This window comes from Hevea brasiliensis, chromosome 6, assembly GCF_030052815.1.
Source record: "Hevea brasiliensis isolate MT/VB/25A 57/8 chromosome 6, ASM3005281v1, whole genome shotgun sequence".
Taxonomy (NCBI): Eukaryota; Viridiplantae; Streptophyta; class Magnoliopsida; order Malpighiales; family Euphorbiaceae; genus Hevea; species Hevea brasiliensis.
In genome coordinates, this window is record NC_079498.1 from 105,336,315 (window position 1) to 105,345,300 (window position 8,986).

At 28.7% G+C, this 8,986-nt stretch overlaps 1 pseudogene; it reads right to left on the reverse strand.

Annotated features, from left to right (window-relative positions):
• Window positions 1-808: 808 nt before the first annotated feature.
• LOC131180901 (putative leucine-rich repeat receptor-like serine/threonine-protein kinase At2g19230) lies at window positions 809-6,740 on the reverse strand (annotated as a pseudogene).
• Window positions 6,741-8,986: the final 2,246 nt, after the last annotated feature.

Consider the following 8,986-nt stretch of genomic DNA (forward strand, 5'->3'; position numbering starts at 1 on the left):
CAAATCAGTAAAAAAATATATATAGTACTAATCCATATAAAAATAAAAATCAATTACTTTCTTATTTAAGAAGGTGGGCTCATATGTTTTATTTATACGTAAAGAGCATAAACATTGGATATATCTAATAATTCCTTCAAAATATTGCTATAATATTTTAACTAGATTAAAGATGGCAATTGCCTAAATGTTTTGTTTGCTTATTAGAGCTGTACACGGTTTTCAAGGATTTTAAATTGAATTGAAAAATCATATCAAACTAATAATTGCAATATCAAATTTATTTTAAGACTTTGATTTAGCTTTGATCATTCACTAAGATTTAAATATGATCCGAATCAAAAATCAATTTTATATAAATGTTTTCTATTGTTTTTTTTATATGTATTATATACGCTTTCAATATAATTATATATTTACATATAATTAAAATTATAATATATATATATATATATATGCTTAATTCATAATTTGTATCTTAGAGTTAAAAATAACAAAATTAATAAATGACTAAAAAGTATTTTATATGATGTACTACTATATTATATTATATAATATATTTAATTCTAAATTATATATATACCTTATAATTAAAGATTATATAATTTAAAAATAGTTAAAAGATATATTGTATGATATATTGTTAATTAATAATATATTGGCATAGTATTATATTTCAAATCCAAACTCTAATTATATATCAGCCAAATTCTTCTTATTAGGATTTGATCAGATTGGATACCTGTAAACATTCGATCTATTGTCATCTCTAATATTTTGTAATGCTAATTATACATCCCCAAGAAACTTCAGAAACAAATTATATATTACATTAATATAACAGTTTTTATCTTAAAGAAAACATTTAAAAATTTCAAGCCAGTACATATGAAATCTATACTTCAGTTTTTACCTTGGACTAGGAGTCATATCAGTATCAATATTCAAATGACTCATCAGTAGTGAATTGCTTGATCTTATGACCCCGGCTTTCATTGTTTGGGATTCCTCAACAGCCATTACTATAGCCAAGCATTCCTGTAATTCAGCTAGTACATGACTCATGTCTGGCCTCTGTATTGAAAAGTTTGATACACAGGAAAAGGCAGTCTCCACAGCTTTCCAAGCTGAAGTGGCATCGAATTCTCCATGCAGTCTGGGATCAACAATGGTTTGAATATCACCCGTCAATTATAGGTCTAATCCATTGATGTATGCAAATGAAGCCTACATGGGTGTTTCTTATTATTGCAGGCTGACCAGTTATAAGCTCAAGTAGAATAATCCCAAAGCTATAAACATCACTTTTTTTGTTGAAGTTTCCTGATACTTGAGCCCTGTTGCAGAGAGAATAATTAGCCCTATATAACTTTCACAAAAAGCAAATTAATTAATCAAGAATAGCGCTAATGCAAAATGAACCAATTGATAACCGTCAAACACAAAAAAACATGAGCAATCCAAATGTTAAGATTAGAGGTTCTAAAATGTTATCAACCCTTAACCTCTTTTGTATATTTTAGATGTAGGATTTTAATAAAACAGGCGAATACGTGGAGAATACATGATGGCAATTTGATCGTGCATAATAATGGACAGTGCAGAGTTAGCTCTAATGCTATATTAGAAACCTAATAAGCACTTAGCTCTAATGCTATATTAGAAACCTAATAAGCACAACTTTAAAATCCCTGTATTAAGGTTAATGATCAACAATGCTATTAAGCTTATCTTTTAGATGCGAGATTTCAATCTTTAGCACTACTGAATCAAGGAGGTTTCCGTTTGGTTAAGCTTTAATCCTTGCTAAAACAACCCTTACTCAGGATCGACGTAACCAAATGTGCCAGCAGGGCAAGTTGATACATGTGAACCACTTTCATTGGTGAAAGCTCTAGACAATCCAAAATCAGCGATCTTTGCTTGCCATTTTTCGTTCAATAAAATGTTGGAAGTCTTCAAATCCCTGTGGATAATCGGTGGTTTGCAACCATTATGTAGATACTCTAGTCCTGCAAAACCAGTTAGCCATGGATAAGAATGATGAATGGGGAAGCAAAAAGTAAAGAAAAATAGACATGGAATTGCTTGAGAACCATAAGCTGCATCTACTGCAATTTGAAATCTCTCTTTCCAGGTCAGAATACTTCCACTTTTCTCTGCAACCAAAATGCATCAGGCTATCATTGTCAAGAGTTGTCTTGAAGAAATTAAAAAAATAAAAGGACTTCCATTTAGAGAAGAAATATAGAAAAATTGACAAAACAAGTGATTAAAAAAAATCTTTTACAGGTTGTGATAGATATACTTGATAAATGCTCTTGCAAGTTTCCATTAACCATGTACTCGTATACCAATGCCATGTTATGACTATCACTGGAGTACCCAATTAATGAAACCAAATTCCTATGATGAACAACCATCAAGAGCTGCACCTGCATTTTTTAATTTTGAAAAACCACTATTAATCAGAGTGTATATTTATTTATACTATCTATCTTGTAATAGTGGGAGAAAGGCACAAATAATTGGTTAAATTGGGTTGAAACTGACGCTGCAGTAGTGCTATGTCTAACCTCTGCTTGAAATTCCCTGTAGCCTTGATTTGATGATTGAGATAACAGCTTAATTGCAACTTGGGTGCCATCTTTTAGGGTTCCGAAGTAAACTTTTCCAAAGCCCCCTCCTCCAATAACGGTCTTAAAGTTATCAGTAATACTAATAATCTCTGAGTAACTAAAGGTCTGATTCTTTGATTTTTGTGTTTCTGCTATTGCTGTGTAAGTACCATAGACAGAATATGAAATGTATGGATAGAGAGATAAAGAAATTGATATGTAGTCTATAGTTTTTGCAACTTCTACTAAGCTAATTAATATGCAAATAAAGGAAAAATAGATTACCTTTGCTGTCTTCTATGTCTCCAAGAGATAGCTATCATGCATAGGAGCAGAAGTAGCAATATTGATATAATTGATGCAACAACTGGAAGAAGAAAATGTTTCTTTTCCTCACATGAATCCAACTGGCATAAATTTGGATTTTTGTCGAAGCTAGCATTCAGTATGACATCATCAATTCGTCATATAACAGATATTAAATAACCTATGTATTTCAATATCATCATTTTTTTTCGTTGGTTCATTTAATAGCTGGAAAAAGTTGAAAATAAAATGATGGACAAGAGAAGACGTTCAAACCTCAACTGCAATGTTCCATTATTAAACTTTTCTATAAGGGACTGTAGAATGGATCCAGTGAGCTTGTTCCCACTTAAATTTCTGAAAAGAATGTATACTAAATCATTCGTATAATTCATCGAAACCCCTTTCTTCCCCACCAAAAAAAAATCATGTATTTTATGCTTAAGTTTCTTCTCACAGAGTATTTAAATTCGGTAGTTGTGCTAAAAATTCTGGCACCGGCCCTGTCAATTCATTATAAGATAAATCCCTGAAAGAAAAGATGCCAGTAGGATCTTAGTTCCCTACTTGGAGATTTAACCATACTTAGGCGTGGTTCAACAATTTTTTTTTTTTTGGGAAAACTTACAGGAAAGTTAAATTCAACAGTTCTGACAAAAAATTGGGCAGAATTCCAGTCAATTTATTGTATGATAAATCCCTGAAAAGACAATAAAAAAGATTAAGATATATTATATATTATACGACGATAGAGTAAGATGTGTGAAAACTCCTCCCCTATAAACATGAGTAATTTTATAGTGGAACGGTGATTCCGTGGAAGAATGTCTTAATATTATTGTAGAGTACATATTCAAAAGAATCATCAGAAACTTAGTCGACAGCACTTACAAGGAATGAATTGCCTTGAGGGCAGAGAGTGATGGAGCTATTTCCCCAGTCAATTTCCTTGAACTGAGGTCCCTGTTCACAGTTCATAGAATAAGCTAGAGTGAGATGTTGGCATCAAATCGTAATCTAAGTAAAGGTGTCCAGTGCAAAGAAAATACATGTTCTTATGAAAATTTAAATGTGCACTACTCACAATAAGATGATCCTTGGAGGATTGTTGTCATAAATACAGTTCAAACCATTCCATGAAAGACCTTTTGGCACACATGGGTCTCCTTGCAAATCATCTCCATTTATATTGTATGATTGCATGATGGCCATGATTGCATCAACTATGATTGTTCACGAAGAATATAGTTTATGATGGGCACTCTAATATTCAATTATTGCTACTATATGAAGGACAAAAAATCATTACTACTATATAATAGTTAATGTAAATATGAAATACATACCATCTGCTTGGTCTGTTGGAGAAAGAGGAAGCTCAACTACCTCAAAAATCTCGAAGGCATTGAGAATGGGTGGAAGGCCAGAGTTGCTTGTTTGATCGATAGTGAAGTAAATATCTTCTTGAGTATTCAGAATTATAGTCTGTGGCTTCAAGTATTCCAGGCTAATGGGTTCAGAAGTGACATCATTCAAAGTAACTGTAAATACTCTTCGTTGATCACGAGGAATCTCTACAATTTCAGCAAAATGAAAGTAGACATAAAAATTGCATGATTGGACACAACTAAAGCTATTGTTGTATGCCAATGAGTCAAGGTCATTTTTGGGCTGGGCCGTAGTTCTTAACACTTCAATGGGTAGTTTATAGGAATCATTAATTTCCTGGGGTTGTATTTCTGGTGTGGCATTGACCCAAATCGAATTAGTAAGCCTCAAAGTGCGCCAGATGCGATGAAAGACATCATCCTTGTACCTGAATATCAAAGATAACACAATACTTCTTTTATTTAGCCCAACTTTAATAATACATATATATATATATATATATATATATATATATATATATATATATATATGTATATGTATAATACTTGTGTACCTATCAGCTTCTTATACATTTTTTTTTAATTAACTCCGATTAGAAAACTTGAGATTTTATAATCTTAAAGAAGTTTTCAGTATGACTCAACTAAATCTCATTAATAACTACTAATGCCTATTTAGTATTGAGGTACAAATTATTTTAAAAAAACGTTATTTTAGATACTCAAAAAATTAGTTTCAACCCTTTTAGAATAATTCTTATATTAAAATTCAAATCTAATTCTAATGATGAATAAATTTTAAAATAATTAAATTATATGAATTCTATAGTTAGGAGAACTGAAAGACAAATATTTACCTTACTTTGGGTTGTTTGGGGCTTTTAATTAATAGCTCCTCTTAAAAAGTAGCTATTAATTAAAAGTTTTTAATTATCACGAGAATACGTAAATACTACCTAGAAAATAACTTTTAATTGCTTAATACATCTCTTATAAAAGTAGCTACACTGGGTTTCTATGCTTGTTGCATAATGCAGGGTCTAACATATAAATCAGGATGTCATTCACTACTTTGTTTGGGACATATACGTCTGTAGGGGCAATGATTGCATTGCAATAATGGTCCTAATTTTTTTTGTTTGAAAATTACATGATTAATACTTTATTTTTTTTATAAAATAAATTTTATTTTGTAAATAATTTTAATAAAAAATAATAGTGTAGAAAAGCAAATAAAAAAATAAAATCATGATAGAAGGCACCTTTCTGGATGTATACATACTAATTGCACAATAATATCTGTACAGAATCAGATGCACTCATTTATTTACCTGAAATTCATGCCGGTGGGATAGCTAAGTTGAAATCTTCTAGCAACATTTAATGATCCAAACTTACTTCTATAAATTGAATCATTCACATGATGTAATTCCAATGCTGAAATGAAAGGTACTCCAAAGTTTGTGTCTACAAGACACACATGAATAATATCTGTTGAAGAAAAATGAAAGATCGCATATGTGTCCCAACCATTAGGATACAGCCCTTTCACCGTGATCCATTTGTTAACCCCTATATACATATCAAACTCTGGAGGTTGATTCTTGCTATCATAATTTTTATAACAAAAGAGAGCTCTAATGAAGTAATTGTGATTTTTTCCCTGTTCAGGTCGCAGAGTGTAGCAATTTTTTTTCCCTGTTGGAAAGCTTCTTAAATTCTTACACTGCCGTTCTACAAAGGCCTCTAATGAAGTAGATCCTGATTCTGCATCATGATTTTCGCCGCTGCTTATGAAATCTCTATCTGACTTGTAAAGCAATCCTGTATTTTCATCAAAATAATCTTCAACCACCCCGCAATCGATGCTTATGGAGCCTTTGAATTGGACATCAAAACAGTATTAGATATGCCAAATAACATACAAAAACCCATTTCTCAACTATTTTTTATTACAACTGATAAACTCAAGACTTACAGGTCTAGAGACAGTTTAGTACTAATAGGTTAAAACTAATTGATTGATAAATAAACTCTTCAGTCATGATTATAATGAAGCAGTGGATTATTTAACTCATAAAAAATAATAATTAATTGGGTAACAATTAACTAAGATTGGATCTGTAACTCCCCCCGCACAACGGCCTAAATAAAATGGTGATAACGCCCTTACTAGGCCTAGGATATACAAACCTTTTGACATTTTTATATCCAACTGATGTGGATATGGTAGGATTTACCTGGGTTCCCGGCGGCGAGCTTTCTTCTTCCAGCGGGTTCATTATTTGCTGCTGCAGCAACTTTAGAGCTCCCAGAAGAAGGGTATACTGGAGCAAAGATTAGCCATAGTATTGAAAACAAAAAGAATCTCTGCCAACCATCCATGTTGATGATCCGTTGGCCTACAAGTTTATATATGATTACTTGCAATTCTTATTACAAGACTGACACAAAGCTAACCAAAGTTTCCAATTGCATGCAAAGAAAATTTGGTTGAAATTGGTTGCCTCTAAGTGCTAGCACATATATATAGGACTAGCTCTATAGTTTGCAGCCATTGGATCTTGGAGATTGAATTGTAGCCATTCATTAAAGAAACTGTAAACAAGATTTTTTTTTTTTTCAAAGTAAGCTTTAATGGTGATTAACTTAAGGAAGAAAAATGGGTCTGTGTGGTAAGGAATTGATGATGAATATACTCTCTCTGTCTCATTTAAATAGTTTTTTAAGGATTTTGCAAAAAGATTAAGGAAATAATTGGATAACATTATTTTTATTAAAAAAATGCTAATAATTTATTAAAGTATTCTTATAGTATAATTAAAATGTAGAAAGATATTATCATTTTTATTAAAAAAATTAATAATTGATTAAAATATCCTTGTAGTATCATTTAAATGTAGAAAGATATTAAGAAGAGATAAATGTATTAAGAATAATAATAGACATAAGTAAAGTTAGAAAAAAAATAATTAATACTTTCTTGATTTCTGAAATAACAAATAAATAGGATAAAATTTTTTCTAAAGCATCTATCACAATGGAACGGAGGAGGATGTAAGTAAATTGTATCTCTGAGTCTTTACTTGATGAATATAATTACTACAAAGTTGCAAATGTCACTCTTTTTAAAATGATGCAAGTCGTAGGAGTTTATTTTTACACGTACTAAAGTTATTTAATAGTTAATTTACCAAAAAAAAATTATTTAATATTATATTTAGTTTTACACGATAATTAAAAAAATAATTAATTAATAATCTTATTTTTATAAAAATATATTAGTAATTTACTAAATTACCCTTTATTTCACCTAATTACTTCTTATATAAATATTTATTGCATTTAATAGAAATAAAGAGTAAAATTAGAAAAAAAAGTTAATACTCCTTAATTTTATAAATATAATAGATAATTTTAAACAAAAGAAAAATTTAAATATGATAGATAAAAATAGATAGACAGATTACTTTCTAATTCACTTTCTCTATTTCAAATTTTATCATTGCTATATTTATTAATACTAATATAAATTATTAAAAACTCTTATATGGTGCCTAAATATTTTTATTTTTATTATACTAAGTGCATTTTTAATTTATTTAAATAATAAATAAAGTAGTTTAATTTTATTGCAATTACAATATAATTTTGAACATCAAGCATTGATTTGATGAATAATATAAAAATGATAAGCTTTTTCAAGATTTGTATTTTCATTTTCATTATAAAAAAAATTAATTTCGAATACTAGTTTTTAAAATATTATTCACTTTGAAAGAAAAGAAATTTAAGCAAATAATCAAAATTAAAATATGAGAAATTAACGTCGTGTGACGTTCAGATAGAACACTCCCACACTCAATACATAAATATTGAGAGAAAAATAACTTAATTATAGTTTCATAGAAATATGGAGTTCATCAAGTATAATTTATATATACTAAAAATAATAGTATTTCTAAATCACTTTAATTGCGTTATGTTTTTACCTTAGCATTTCTATGTTTTTTAAAGTTTAGCAACTAAGATTTTTAATAAAAAAAATGGAATTAGGCACTTAAAAGATATAAAATTATTAAAAACATAACATTGGAAAAGTTTTTAAAATATTACTATATACTTATTCATTATAGTTCTTATAAATATATGCTATAAATTCACTATAAATTCATATAGATTAAACTTCCTTACATTAATGGTCTTTTTTTTTATTTCAATTAAATATTTTAAATAATTTTTGTTTTAAATAATGAATAATTTAAAATATTATAATTTTATTTATATTTTATTGAAAATTTTGACGTATATTATAAAAAAATTTTCTTGCAACGAGTGTGAAATTTCAACCAATTTATTGGCTTAATTTTCAAGGTTTGACGTTTCATTGAATTGTATCAAGCAATCAAAATCATACTGAATCCACTTATTATTTTTTTAATAAAAAATAAACTAAATCCATATCAAATCAAATATATTTATGATACATATTTTTTTAATAATGTTTTTAGATATATTATATACTTTAAAAAATATATATATATATATTATTTATGTTCACAGGTCGATCAATTATTATGAAAAGAGAAAAATTATTGGAATTGTCACATTAGTTTGTATTCATAGGTTGACTGATTATGTTTATCTTTGCGATAAAAACATAATTTTAAACTT